This window comes from Chiloscyllium plagiosum, unplaced genomic scaffold (assembly GCF_037043375.1).
Source record: "Chiloscyllium plagiosum isolate Xiang-an unplaced genomic scaffold, Cpla_swu_hap1 HiC_scaffold_12, whole genome shotgun sequence".
In the NCBI taxonomy this organism is placed as follows: Eukaryota; Metazoa; Chordata; class Chondrichthyes; order Orectolobiformes; family Hemiscylliidae; genus Chiloscyllium; species Chiloscyllium plagiosum.
The window spans coordinates 38,679,911-38,695,502 of record NW_028270150.1 but is presented as its reverse complement, the minus strand read 5'-3'; the positions used below and the strand labels follow the sequence as shown (position 1 = coordinate 38,695,502).

At 41.8% G+C, this 15,592-nt stretch overlaps 1 pseudogene; it reads left to right on the top strand.

Annotated features, from left to right (window-relative positions):
- The first annotated feature begins 758 nt into the window (after positions 1-758).
- Positions 759-15,592, top strand: part of LOC122555517 (NXPE family member 3-like) — a 35,246-nt pseudogene continuing 20,412 nt past the window's right edge.

Below are 15,592 nucleotides of genomic sequence, written 5' to 3'. Positions count from 1 at the left end.
GAAGTCAATCATCTCAGTCCAAGAACATCATTTCAGACGTAATCAGGGGAGTGGGTTAGGACTGACCGATATCAATGACTTTCTCTCCACCCAAGGTCACAAGTAGGGATGGTAGTCATGATTGCACCATTCAAGAATCCTCAGCCATTGAAGCCGTCCATGTTAACATTCAATGAGAACTGGGCAACGTCCAGGCTTGGACTGAAATTTAGCCAGTAACATTCATGACACACATTTGCCAGGCAATGACCATATCCAATGGAAATTTCTTATGATCTTCAGTTGGTCAGATCCTGAGCTACCCACAAAACCCAATAGTCAGCCAGAATGAGCCCTCCTCACTCTCTCACTGGTAAAACCCACAGTTCTCCAATGTCTCTGTCACCCTCCCCACCTCATTACCTCCGCATTCTTCCTTTTGATCTTTGCATCTGTCACATTGTCTTTTCTCTCCATTTACTTCTTGTAATCAGTGTTTACTGGGAGTTTGTGTTTCTCTGTGATTATGGTTTCATTTTTAGTGAGAGCTGAAATAATAGTGGCTCATCTGTAATTATCTCCCTTGTCCCTGTCTCCATTTTGATGCCTCATTTCACAGTCTCCAGTTCTCCAGCATGGCTTTCCTTTCTGGGGCATATTGTGAAATTAAACTCCCTCAGGATCCTTCAATGAAGAATATCAAATTTCATTATTAATTCATATGAAATTTAATTTTAGTTGCAGACTTACAACAAGCGAATGCATTGTGATCTTTCAATATGGATGAACAAAGTCCAAGAAAATCTCTTCTTCCCTTCTCCATACGTCTCTCCCACTTCACAGTGCTGGTATTGATGGCTCTACTGCTCCTGGTGCTGAATTTGTATGGCGTAATGGTATGTAGATTGGTATCATCAACATATTTAGAGAAAACTAGTCATAAGTTGAAAAGCTCATAAGTTCATTACATGTAGGAGCAGAATTAGACCATCTGGCCCATTGAGTCTGCTCCACTATTCGATCATGGCTGATATGCTCCTCACCCCCATTTCCTTGCCTTCTCTCCATATCCCTTCAACCCATTACCAATTAAAAATCTGTCTAACTCCTCCTTATGTTTATTCACTGTCTCAGTATCCACCACACTTTCGGGTGTTGAATTCCATACTTTGACATCACTTTGGGAGAAGTGCTTTCTCCTCAACTCTGTTTTAAGTTTGCTACCGTTATCCAAGACTATTACCTCTCATTCTCGAACGCCCCACAAAAGGAAGCATCCACTCCACATCTATTTTATCTACACCTTTTATCATCTTGAGTACCTCAATTTGATCTCGCCTTAATCTTCTAAATTCCAGAGAGTATCGGCCTAAACTGTTTAATCTCTTTTCATACGACAAACCCCTCATGTCTGGGATCATCTACTGAACGTCCTCTGAACTGCCTCCAATGTCACAACATGTTCACTAAGGTTCAAGGTAATATTATTTAAAAATGGAATAGTTTGTCTCTCAGGCCCAGGCATTTCAATTGCTAAATACTATCTTAATTATTTCACATGCTGTCTCTTGAATTAAGGACTGAGGTTCTCCCAGCTTGAGTCCTATGGAGATAGAGTAAGAAAGTCATAGAGATGTACAGCATGGAAACAGACCCTTCGGTCCAACCCGTCCATGCCGACCAGATATCCCAACCCAATCTAGTCCCACCTGCCAGCACCTGGCCCATATCCCTCCAAACCCATCTTATTCATATACCCATCCAAATGCCTCTTAAATGTTGCAATTATACCAGCCTCCATCACTTCCTCTGGCAGCTCATTCCATACACATACCACCCTCTGCGTGAAAACATTGCCCTTTACGTCTCCTTTATATCTTTCCCCTCTCATCCTAAACCTATGCCCTCTAGTTCTGGACTCCCCGACCTCAGGGAAAAGTCTTTGTCTATTTGTCCTATCTATGCCCCTCATAATTTTATAAACCTCTATAAGGTCACCCCTCAGCCTTTAACGCTCCAGGGAAAACAGCCCCAGCCTATTCAACCTCTCCCTATAGCTCAAATCCTCCAACCCTGGCAACATCCTTGTGAATCTTTTCTGAACCCTTTCAAGTTTTACAACATCTTTCCGATAGGAAGGATACCAGAATTGCACGCAATATTCCAACAGTGGCCTAACTAATGTCCTGTATAGCCGCAACATGACCTCCCAACTCCTGTACCCAATATGCGGACCAATAAAGGAAAGCATACCAAACGCCTTCTTCACTATCCTATCTACCTGTGACTCCATTTTCAAGGAGCTATGAACCTGCACTCCAAGGTCTCTTTGTTCAGCAACACTCCCGAGGACCTTACCATTAAGTGTATAAGTCCTGCTAAGATTTTCTATATTTTCTCACTGCATAATGAGAATGTTCCAGACCTTTCTCTCATTTACCACCTGTGGGCAGTACCTGACATTGATCTGACGAGGACACTTTATCTTTCACTCTTCACGCCTCCCATTGCTTCCCTAATCCCCATACCTTACTTCAGGTCATTGTCATTGGCTGTTTCGAGACTTAAGGATATCCTGCACTCAGGGTCGCAAGCTTCTGTTTTGGATCCTGATTCTTGACCACAGATCTATGGTCACATGAAGCAGGATATCTAATGAGGTATTGGGATCCGGAGTGCAGGATTTCCAACTCGTCCATCCCAACCAAGTATCTGAAATAAGTCTAGTCCCACTTGCCAGCAATTGGCACATATACCTCTAAACCCTTCCAATTCGTAAACCTATCCAGATGCCTTTTAAATTTTCTTATTGTCCGAGTCTCCACCACTTTGTCTGGCAGCTCATTCTATACACACACCACCCTCTGCATGAAAAAGTCCCTTTTAAATCTTTCCCCTCTCATTTTAAACTTGTGCCATTGAGTTTTGGACCACTCCACCCCAGGGAAAAGACCTTGTGTATTTACCCTATCTATGCCCCTCATGATTTTATAAACCTTTACAAGGTCACCCCTCAGCTTCCGGCACTTCAGGGAAAATAGGCCCAGTCTATTCAGCCTCTCCCTATAACTCAAACTCTCCCACCCTGGCAGCATCCTTGTAAGTATTTTCTGAACCCTTTCAATTTTCACAACATCCTTCCTGTTGCGGGGAGGCCAGAATTGTGTGCAGTATTCCGAAAGTGCCCTAACCAATGTCCTGTACAACCGCAACATGACCTTCCAGCTCTTATTCTCAATGCACTGACCAAAAAAGGCAAGTGTACCAAACCCTTTGTCACTATTCTATCTACCTGCAACTCGACTTTCAAGGAACTGAGAACCAGCACGTCAAGGTCCCTATGTTCAGCAACACTCCCCAGGACCTTACCATTAAGTGTATAAGTCCTGCCTTGATTGAATTTGCCTTCAATATGTAAGGGAAGTGAAACTAACCAGGCATAGGTTGATATGAATTCACTATTCTTAAGGAGAGATAATGTTCGATGCAGAATTGAAAATATCGAGAGCTGCTTGCATATCTGGTGTAAAGTGGATAAGTACAAGACAAGATCAAGTTCCTGAATGAGCCCCATGTTCCAAGTGAAGCATTAACTTTGTTTCTCTCTGCACAGAGTCTCTGAGACCTGCTGTGTATTTCCAGCAGGTTCTGGTTTACACCAAACTTTTGTAGTTTCAGTTTCTCCCCATAATTTGACACCATGGAATTCAGTGTGGTAGTTAGTAAAGCTTTCAAGCTTTCTCTGACCCTCTGACATTCTTTTATCCATTCATATTTCTCGCCTTTCTTTAACAAACTTGCTTCAGTAACTGCTTTTAACAATTTTGCTTAAATTTAATATGAACTTCCAAGAGAATCCATTCATGCTGATACGCAGAAACATTTCATATTTTGTCTTCAACACAATAAACTCTAAAATATCTCTGATTTTTGCTTCGCTGGGTGCTATTTGGCATTTCCATAAGTTGTCTGTGCTTTGGCAACTTCCCTTTTGGACCATTCGGGCCAAATTGGCTCTTTATAACCAATTTGTTCAATTATTGCAAAGATATCTCCTCATTTTGGCCACATTGTTTCTTATTATGATGCCAGCTGATGATAATAATGGACAAATCAGATCCCAGAATGAAACCTGGCATGTGAATTAGTTTTAGTTAATTAGTGTGGTGGTTCATCACTGAAACAATATTTCACAAAGCAGCACATATTCTTTAATAAAAGATCATAAACAGGAAAAGTTAAAACAAGGCAAGCAATATAGAACATAGAACATTACAGTGCAGTACAGGTCCTTTAGCCCTGGAAGTTGCATCGATCAGTGAATAGAGAGAACAATTTAGAAGGATCTTAACACAAACATCAAAACAATGTTTCAACATTTTTCCCAGCAAGATCTGTTTCAGAAACTCAAGTCCATCAAAATTTTATTCTTGTTTTAACTCTTTCAGTTTCGAATTGAACAGCTGTTCTATTTTCTTTTGTGAAATTGTAGCCAAAAATGTACAATTCCTTTCTGAATCTGATTGCATGAAACTTCCACAAGTGTGATAGGCTAAGCCTTTTTGTTTTGAACAACATGAAGATTTTTATTCCAAGTTGAATTTGATTTATTTATTTATTGTCATGTGTACCTAAGTACAGTGAAAATCTTTGTTTACGAGCAGTGCAGGCAGATCGTAGTAAGCAAGGGCAGACAGATCATAGAGTGAAAAAAATCTGGGCAGTTACACCATACAGGGCATGTGCTAGGCTAGATCAACCTTAACACCATCAGCATTATTTGAAGTTAGATAGTCCATTCATAAGTCTAACAATGGCAGGGAATAAGCCGTCAACTCTCCTGACTTAGAGATGACATGGGCTAGAAAATCATTACTGCTGCAGTGACCTATTCCCTGAACTGAACTAAACAAGATTGTGCTGTTGGGAGATAAATTGTTCTCTATTCAACCGAACTCTGGGCTATCAGCTCTGAAGTTAAAACTAAACTAACAGATTAGTGATTTTACACTGCCTGTTATAAACTTCGAAATAAAACCTAAAAGGTGGCACAGTGGTTAGCACTGCTGCCTCCCAGCGCCAGGGACCCCAGTTCGATTCCAGCCTCGGGTGACTGTCTGTATGGAGTTTGCACATCCTCCCCATGTCTGTGTGGGTTTCCCCCGGGTGCTCCGGTTTCCTCCCACAATCCAAAGATGTGCAGGTTAGGTGAATTGGCCATGCTAAATTGCCCATACTGTCCAGGGGTGTGTCTGTTAAGTGCATTAGTTAGGGGTAAATGTAGAGTAATAGGGTAGGGGAATTGGTCTGGGTAAGTTACGCTTTGAAGGGTCGATGTGGACTTGTTGGGCCTAATGGCCTATTTCCATGCTGTAGGAATTCTATGATTCTATATAAACATCTTCTCCATTAACAACACAGGGGCCTGCCAGGCATTTGGCTGCACTCATGTGTCTTCTTGGAATTGTATCACAGGATGGTTACAGCACAGAAGGAGGCCATTTGTCCCATTGTGTCTTCATTGGCTCTTCAAATGAGCATCATTACCTCGTGCCAATCTCCAACATTTCCCCATACACCCAAACACTATTCCTATCCAAATAATCATTCAGTGCCCACTTGATTGCCTTTTATTACCTTTATTCCATTTATACAATGTAAACAATGCAGCAGGTGGGCATTGTATCAAATAAGTAATTTTATACCAACTGGAGTTCAGAAATCAACAGTCTACCTTTCTCTGTCTTTTGTCTAACCAGTCTGTCTTTTGTTTCTGACATGAACAAGCTGGTAGTATTCACTGGTGGAAAAATTCTTGGCGTTTATTGAACATGACAGATAGGAACTCTGACACATTGTTCAGGGTGCTCATCAACTGAGAACTGGATTTATGACATTTCTTGAGATTATGACTGAAGTTATGAGAACAAATCCTACTGAGATACAGTTCAACAGACTGATCTCATACCTTCATTACATATCACCTGATCTGAGGCAGAATCTCAAACTGAAGCCCAGGTCTGTTCCTCATGCTATGCCTCATCTTATGCTCTTCCAGCAGGCATCATTGCACAGTGTGTGAGTTGGGAACACAAACTGAATGTGTACTTTCCCCTCACTATCTCAGCAGTGCTGAAATCAACTCTGCACAGATTGGGAATTAAATTGGGAACTTTCCTGGCCTGGTCACTTTCAGGAGAAGATTACTGTGCTGTCAGGGAATCAAGGGTTAGACTGTCTGATGACCTGCTTCCTCTACTGATCTGAGCTGCAGTACATAACTGAATTGATGCTCACTGTCACATTGAAATATATAATGATTTAATTAAGATGCTGCAATTCTGAAGAATTCCCGATTATTCACGAAAATGATACGCTTTTTTCACAGTATGATAAAACTGCAATAATTGGATCTAAGTCGAAATGGAGGAGATATCCAGTTCCAAAGTTTAATCAGACCATGAGACAAAAAGCGGAGACAAGGAATCTCCATTGGACAGACAAGTTGGTGCAAAATGGCTACCAGAATCACAGCTTCACCCCTGAAGAAAGGTCAGAGGGAATGTTCCTTATGAAAATGATCTATTGGCCTAACTCACCCAACTCTGCTGTGCCCTTTCAGAAAAGCAGTGACCCATTACACAGTCGCTTTGTAATTTTAAATTCTGCAAAGACTTTCTATGTGGGGGATCAGCTACAAGTGATGCTGCAGATGAGTGATTTTGAAGGTTACCCAAAGCGATATGGGGGTGACTATCTCCAAGCTCAGATCCACACCCCAGCTTTAAAAGCTGGCTCAGTGGGAACTGTTTTTGACAACCAAGATGGATTTTAATGTATAAATTTTACTTTATTTTGGCCGGGGAAAGTTGAAGTTTCTGTTTTACTGGCTCATCCCAGTGAAGGGATCCAGACACTTAAAAGACTACTTGAGGAACGACTAACGAGAGCATATTTTCAAAGTAACTTCAAGAATAGGAACATTTTAGACACTACTCAATGTAATCTTTATTTGCCTCAGACTGGGCCACTCTGTAACTTTACTGATCCCAGGACTGGGGAGCCCTGGTTCTGTTACAAACCAAAGAAGCTTCCCTGCTCTGCTCGTATTAGCTCGACTGTAGCAGGATTCTAACAGATCTCTTCATTGGAGAAGAGAAGCTTTATTTCCAAAGGTACGTCGCTTGAAGTATTTTTATTGCTATTTTGTTTTCTCATTCTTCTTTCTGACTCAGATTCTAATAGAGAAGCACAGAACCAGACTTCTCAACATTGGAAAGTCAATTGTAACCTTCGCTTTGGGATACAGTCTTTATATCCTTTTAGGTGCAATGATTTGGAGCTCTTATGAGATTAAGAAATTTCACATGAATGCTCACTGTCAGCAATTGAAAATTGAATGACAAGTTATCAGAGACCATCCTCCATCAACCTAAGATTTTCTAAAGTATAGTGTTGGCAGAGGACATAGGACTGATCCATGTTTCAGTCTAGGCATCTTTTTTAAATATGTTTATGGGTTTTGCTGGCAAGTCTAATATTTATTGACCAACTGTAGGATCACGGTGGGCGGCATGGTGGCAAGTGGGGGGCACGGTGGCACAGTGGTTAGCACTGCTGCCTCACAGCGCCAGAGACCCGGGTTCAATTCCCGCCTCAGGCAACTGACTGTGTGGAGTTTGCACGTTCTCCCCGTGTCTGCGTGGGTTTCCTCCGGGTGCTCCGGTTTCCTCCCACAGTCCAAAGATGTGCAGGTCAGGTGAATTAGCCATGTTAAATTGCCCGTAGGGGGTAAATGTAGGGGTATGGGTGGGTTGCGCTTCGGCGGGTCGGTGTGGACTTGTTGGGCCGAAGGGCCTGTTTCCACACTGTAAGTAATCTAATCTAATCTAATCATTTCCCCTGATAGGGAATGAAAACTCAGGAGGCAGGCAGAACTTAGGCAAGTGAACGTTTATTAATGCAGAAACCTGTTAAAGCAGAGAGAGGGCCAAAGGATATTTCCTGAATCTAGCATCGAAGTGAACTTAGTTATTTGCTTAATCTTTGACTCAGATCAGAAGGTAGATTAATGACACACACTAACTTGTACAGTAAAAAGCAGTATTTTTATAAATTTTTGTATTATAATAATCACTAACAACATGGTTACAGCTCTTCTCTCATAATCCATACACACAATCTGGGAAAACACCTAATTAATGATGGGCATTTTTAAGTCCAGCCTCTGCTTCCTATCATCCCATCTTGTTTAACAAGCACTATTATCTCTCGGCCTGAGGATCTTTCTGTCCATCCTGTTCACTTGCATAGCAAAGATAATTGCTATACTCCTTCAGTCCTCTTTGTCTGGCTATATCTGTAGAGACTGTTTGAATTCTATTATTTATGTATCTCTTGTGCTGTCTTTATCAAATTCAGTTATTCCTCTTATATTTCCCACTGTCCTAATTATGTGTGCAAAAATACAAAAGACAGTTAGTTTTATCTAGTTACTCTAAAGTTTGTAATATTGATTTTTGCTCAGAACTTAGTTATAGAGTGTAATATTAAACACAGCTTTTCTTACTCTTAGTACTTTGTGATTAAGAGGCTGTAAGCAATCTATTTTGTTCAGAGCACATGATGTTATTTCCTGAAGCTAATTAACTTTCACATCTTGGTCTCAATGCTTTTTCTTTAAACTTTCATTAAGCATTGGATTTATATATATTTTATATATATATATATATATATACACTAAAAACTACCTTTATGATTCCCTAGGGAATTTCTAACGAGAACCTATTGAAGAGTAATCATTTCAAAGATACAAAATAACTTTAACTGTTGTTCCAGTAACGACATCAGGATGTGACTACGCATATCTTGTGCTTGGTGTTCATTCATTCACTGGGGCAATTACTTTTATTGATGAGGGCTAAGATTAGTTGCTTCTCTATTTTAGAGACAAGCCCTTATCAGTAACTTCTGGAATGGGGTACTCATGGCCTTGGCGTAATTTTGTTCAGAGATGTTGTCATTTCTTTAATTAAAAGCTTATTTATCTCCTGTCAGCCATCTTGTTTTTAATTCTAAGGCAGGCTGCCTCTTTCTGTTTGTCAGCCATTTTGGGTGAGCAGACATGGGCCATTTTGTTATGAACATGTACAGTCCACCCCTACACCATCCCTGTGTACCATTGTGAGAGTTCGTGGTAATCCTCTTGAACCTGTGCTATTGATATGGTGTTGCTACAACACAGTGATCTGATTTTCTGAGGAATGGCCTTCAGTTTGCCCCTCAGCTCCGAATGTTCTTTTGCATTAAGGAAAAGCTTTGCATTTCTGACAGGATGTTTTGATCAGGGTTCCTTCAGAAAGGTGGAACATACTCTTAAATCTTTCAGGTCCCTCATAATGCAGGAATATCAAGGGAAGGCCCTCAAAACGCTGCCCCCTTTCTCATTCATTCAATTGCCATTTTCTGTCATTTTAAACATCCAGACAGCCTCACTGGCAGCTCCTGTAACTATGTAAGGTATGTGTGAGGGCCAGATGCAAGGAGAACAGGGTGTCAAAGTGACGGGTGAGTAGGATGCCAGATGGATAGGATGCCATGTTAGAAAGTAGGTGGGTGTCAGGTAAGTCATGATGTCTGTAAGGCAGTTTGGCTTACGGTTATTGGGTCCAGAGGGGCGAGACATAAATTATCAGTCTTGTGGGTGCGGGGTATGAATGGTTATTGGGTCCCGGAAAGGAGGGGACTCCATAATAGGAAGACTCTCTAGGGGTGTGTTTGCAGGGTTTTCCCAGGTCCTGGGTGGACAGAGAGCTACTAGATAAACAGACCATGATATCAGGTACTGAATGTTGTGGTAGAGTGTGTCAGATCTCAGGAGGAGAGCTGCCAGTCTGGGGTGGGGGCTTTTGGGGAAAGGCGAGTGTCAGGTCCAACAATATCTGGGGTAGGGAAGTGTTGTCAGTGGCTGTGACTAGAGGGATGTTGGCTACTTCAGGAGAGAGTGGGGGTGTCAGATCTGCTGGTGTGGTTGGATTTCACAATCCAAGGGGAGTGTCAGGTCCCAGATAGAGAGCTAGGAGTTGGAGGACTGTATTGCGCCAGAGGAGAGGAGTGTCGATGTCAGGTCAGGATCTGGGGAGTGTTAGAGACCGGGACAGTATAGTTGGAAGTGTGTGAGATAAATTGGGGGACAATTTAATAATTACTGAGGAGTTAGACTGTGTTTTTAATTGTCTGCCAATTCTTTGGTACCTATTTGCATAACTGTTCTGAACCTTTCCAATTCTCCAAATTAAATGGATCCCCGGGGAACAACCCAGTCGAAGCTTCAATTTCCCGGGGAGTTCCTGTGCAGAGTCTGCAACTGTAACTCCATCTATGCTGGTGAAAGAACTATCTAGCCACTAAAAAAATTCCAGGCCAATTTTGGAAAGAAATTCCAGGTTTTTGAACCAGTGGCAATGAAGGAAACAGTGATATATTTCCAAGTCAGGATGCTTTGTAATTTGGGGAGAATTCTGACTGCTCTAGATGTTAGAGTTCACAGTTATGAAAGGCACTCTCACTTATTTACCTTTTTTTGTATTAAACATAGAATACAAATGGTTAGGCCAGAGCTGGTATTTTGTATAGACCTTTGCTCCCTGTCTTACAGGGAAGGACATATTTGACCTGGAAATGGGACAGAGGAAATTTACAAGAATGCTGCCTGGGTTACAAAATTGTCACCATGAAGATTGGATAGTCTGGGAGTGTTTTCCTCAACAGAGGATGTTAAAGGGTGCCTTAACTGAGTTGAACATTATAATGAAGGGCTTGAAGGGACATGAGGAAATAATGTTTCTCGCCCAGAGGATTGCATGTGTCTGAAATCACAACTGTTAGATGGATGAGGTAGAAACCCCCAACTCATTTAAAGAAACTGAATCTGCACCTGGAGACCTGTAACCAGCAAGTGATAGTCCAGGTGTTGGAAAGTGGGATTAGAATGGGTGTGGTTTTTGAGTGGCACAGATACAATAGTCAGTGTGTTCTCTCTGTCTTTGCTTTAATTCTTCTACAGCTCCATGGTGTCAATCAAGCAGGCAATTTTGTCCTGAAAACACCAAACTTTTTACGTATTATTGGAGCTACACTGATCCCAGCAAGTGGGGTATATCTCAACAAACTGTTAACTTAAACCATGTAAGTGGCTGAAAGTCATTGGGGAGCCTGGAACTAAGTTACTTAATACAGCATGTGAAACCTCTACCTTTTTAAGTACAATAATTTTGAGAGGACAACATAAACACCACTTGCAAATCTTGACCTCAAAGAGGTGTTGATGCTCCTTCATTGATGATTTCCCAGCCAAAAGGAAATTGAATGAGCAGTTAATGGAAAGTTTGGGGGTGGCACGGTGGCTCAGTTCATAGCACTGCTGCCTCACAGTGCCAGGGACCCAAGTTCAATTCCAGCCTTTCGATGGGGAACAGTCTGTATGGAGTTTGCACATTCTCCCTGTCTGTGTGGGTTTCCTCTGGGTGTTCCGGTTTCCTCCTACATTCGAAAGATGTGCAGGTCAGTTGAATTGGCCATTCCAAATTGCCCATGGTGTTAGGTGCATTAGTTAGAGGGGAATGGGTCTGGGTGGATTACTCTTCGGAGGGTCAGTGTGGGCTTGTTGGGCTGAAGACTCTGTTTCCACACTGTAGGGAATCTAGTTTAATCAAAAAATAAATTTGCAGAGTTACAGGAATGGAGTGTTAAATGGAGCTGACTGGATTGCTGCATTGAGAGCTGGCACTGATCTGACAGAAAGAGGCTGAATGGCCTCTTTCTATACCATAATAATTCAATCATTAATTAACAATGTTGCTTGGTATGCAAAAGGAGAGATGGTGGTGACACAAACACATTTGGTCACAGAGAAGGACCTACCCCATGCAGGTCATTCATTTACTAGAGTCTGAGATGTTTGGCCATTCTGATATTTTTGGATTTAGATAGTTAAACAGAAACCAGGTGTCCCATTGAGGAGAATCGGTTCCTTCTTAAAAAAAAAGTGAAGTTGTCCATGTATTTCACAGAACTGACCAAGGAGATGCAGCAACAGTAACTGCAGCGACAGTTAGAAGAACAAATTCTTTCTGGGACAAAGGACCAGCTCATTACTGGGAAAAAAACCCCAAAAGTGTCTGCTTCTTACGTCTCTAATAAAAAGCAAGTCAAGCTTCAAAACCTTCTACAGCCAGTACTGCGATCACAGAATCTCTGACCTCAGGTTTATGGAGTTATGAAGACATCTTTAATGATACAGGGAAGAGGCTGTTAGCTTCCACACACATTCATGACCACTGAGGCTTCAGGCAATGTGGACGCTGCCACATTTCCAGAATACAGTTGTAAGCAATACATCCTTATGATCATTTCCTGGAAAAATCATACTTAAAATTTCAATTGTCAGAAATGGCCCATGAACTGTTAGTACAACAACTGCAAGGAGCCAATTAAAAGCCATCCAGAGAAATAGAGACAGATTGATTTATGTCAATGTCCAATATGGAGAAATAGTCTGCATGAAAGCTGATGGAGATTGCAAGGGAAACTCATCAGCGCATTCTGGAAACACTAATGGACTTTTTTTCAGCCAATATCTACTTCTACAGGATTAAGATAATGAGATTCTGGAGATGCAGAACACAATGTCAAAGCTGAAAGTTGAGCATCAGAATGAACTTGAACACCCCTCAAAAGAATTGGCACATAATCCCCACCTCAGTGAAACAACTGAACTAAAAGACCAGCTGGTAGCAGTGAAAGCAGTAACATCACCACCAAACCTTGCAAGCTGAAAATGAGAATCCGACTGATGTATAAATAAGAGTTTAGATCAGAGCGGTGCTGGAAAAGCACAGCAGATCAGGCAGCATCCGAGGAGCAGGAAAATCAACATTTCGGGCAAAATCGATGTTTTGGGCAAGAGCTCTTCATCAGGAATATAGGCAGGAAGCCTCCAGAGTGGAGAGATTAATTAGGGGGGGGGGGGCTGGGTTGGGGAGAAATTAGCAAAGAGAACAATAGGTGAATGGGGGTGGGGTAAAGATTATAGGCCAGAGAGGAGGGTGGAGCAGTTAGGTGGGAAGGGAGATTGTCAGGTAGGACAGGTCATGAGGACGGTGCTGAGCTGGAAGTTTGGAACTGGGGTAAGGTGGGGGGAGGGGAAATGAGGAAACTGGTGAAATCCACATTGATGCCCTGGGGTTGAAGGGTCCTGCCTCTATTCCTGATGAAGGGCTTTTGCCCAAAACATCAACTTTCCTGCTCCTCAGATGCTGCCTGACCTGCTGTGCTTTTCCAGCACCACTCTAATCTAAACTCTGGTTTCCCGCATCTGCAGTCCTCACTTTTGCCCTGATGTATAAATAACCCCACTCAGACTATTAATGATCCCAGCCACATGACACAACAGAGAGATATATTGCTTGAGGAAAATGTGTCTGAGATACAGAAATATTCAGAATGCTAACAACACAATGAATGATTAGCTGAAGAAATCCGTCAGCTATGTTAATGAATGATGACTTATTTCAAAAGAAAACCTGGAGACAGAACAAAATCCTCATTCTCTAGTAAATGACAGACATCTATGTTTTATAAGGTAATGTTTCTGAAGGAGGTAATAGAGCGGTAAAGTCATACAGCTTAGAAACAGTACTCTTCAGTCCAACTCGTCCACGCCGACCACATTGCCAAACCAAACTAGTCCCATTTGCCCATATTTGGCCCATATCCCTCCAAACATTTCCAATTCATGTACTTAGCCAAATGTCTTTTAAATGTTGTAACTGTACCTGTATCCAACACTTCTTCCAGCAAACCATTCCACACATGAACGACCTCTTTATAAAAATGTTGCCTCTTGTGTCTTTTTAAAATCTTTCTCCTCTCACTTTCAGAATATGCCCCCTAGTCTTGAAATCCTCCACTCTAGGGAAAAGACCCTTGCAATTTGCCTTATCTATGCCCCATGATTATATAAACCTCCATAAGGTCACCCCTCAACCTCCTACACTCCAATTACAAAGTCACAGAGTATTAAGCCTATCTTAATAACTCAAAACCTTCCATTCCTGGCAACATCCTGGTAAATCTTTTCTGAACCATCTCCAATTTCACACTATCCTTTCTATTACAGGATGACCAGAACTGCACACAGTACTCCTGAAGAGGCCTCACCAATGTCCTGTACAACCTCAACATGATGTCCCACCCCTATACTCAAAGCTCTGAGCAATGAAGGCTAAATGCTTACTTAACCACCCTGTTATGAAAATTTCAAGAATTACATACCTGAACCCGTTAGGTCTCTGTTCTACAGCACTACCCAGGGCCCAACCGTTAATTGTATAAGTCCTGCCCTTGTTTGTTTTAACAAAATACCTTGCATTAATTCAAATTAAACTCCATCTGCCACTCCTCAGCCCATTGACCCAATAGATCAAGATTTCTTTGTAGTCTTAGAAAATCCTCTTCACTGTCAACAATACCACCAATTTTGGTGTCATCATCAAACATACTAACCATGTCTTCTAGATTGTCTTCCAAATCATTGATATAAATGGCAAACAAAAGTGGACCCAGTCCTGATCCCCGTGGAACACCATTGGTCACAGACCTCAGGTTCAAATAATGAACTCTCCACCACCACTTCTCTCGATGTTGATTTTGCATTAAGTCCACCCAATCTGATGACATCACACAGTCTTTGGATGGAGGCCACTGAAATCTGCATGAGTTCCCAAGAGAAATAAATGTGTTCTTAACAGTTCCAGGTAATCCTGAGTAATTACTCATAAGAACTTAATGCAAATTATCCTATTGCTATCATGCAATAAAGTATATTGTTATGGAATTCAAACCCCCCTTCTGTTAAGATCCATCAGTGGTCTATCTTCCACCAGTAATATATAGACAGGCCTTAGACACAGCTTTGAGAAAGGAGGATTGGTGGCAGTGAACAACCCAAACCAGAATACAACATGGTGAACAGCTGCTTGGTTTTGAATCGAAGAAGACATTATTTTGAAGAAAAGGGATTTACCAATGTCAGAGCATTACTGGTTTAAGAAAGCACAGGGAGCCAGTGAGGAGACAAAATGCAAAAATTGTTAGTCAGCAACAGTCAGGGGATCAACCACAGTGATAAAATTATTCTAAAGCCTTCATCATGAAGCTGGTAGCAACATTGAAGGAATAGTATTGGTTACAGAAAAAAAAAAGAAATAAAAATTGAGCATGGTTAGATTAGATTACTTAGTGTGGAAACAGGCCCTTCGGCTCAACAAGTCCACACTGACCCTCCGAAGAGCAACCCACCCATATCCATTCCCCTACATTTACCCTTTCACCTAACACTACGGGCAATTTAGCATGGCCAATTCATCCAACCTGCACATTTTTGGATTGGGAGGAAACTGGAGCACCCGGAGGAAACCCACGCAGACATGGGGAGAATGTGCAAACTCCACACAGACAGTTGCCTGAGGTGGGAATTGAACCTGGGTCACTGGCGCTGTGAGGCAGCAGTGCTAACCACTGTGCCACCGTGCTGCCCGTGGTACTGGAGAAA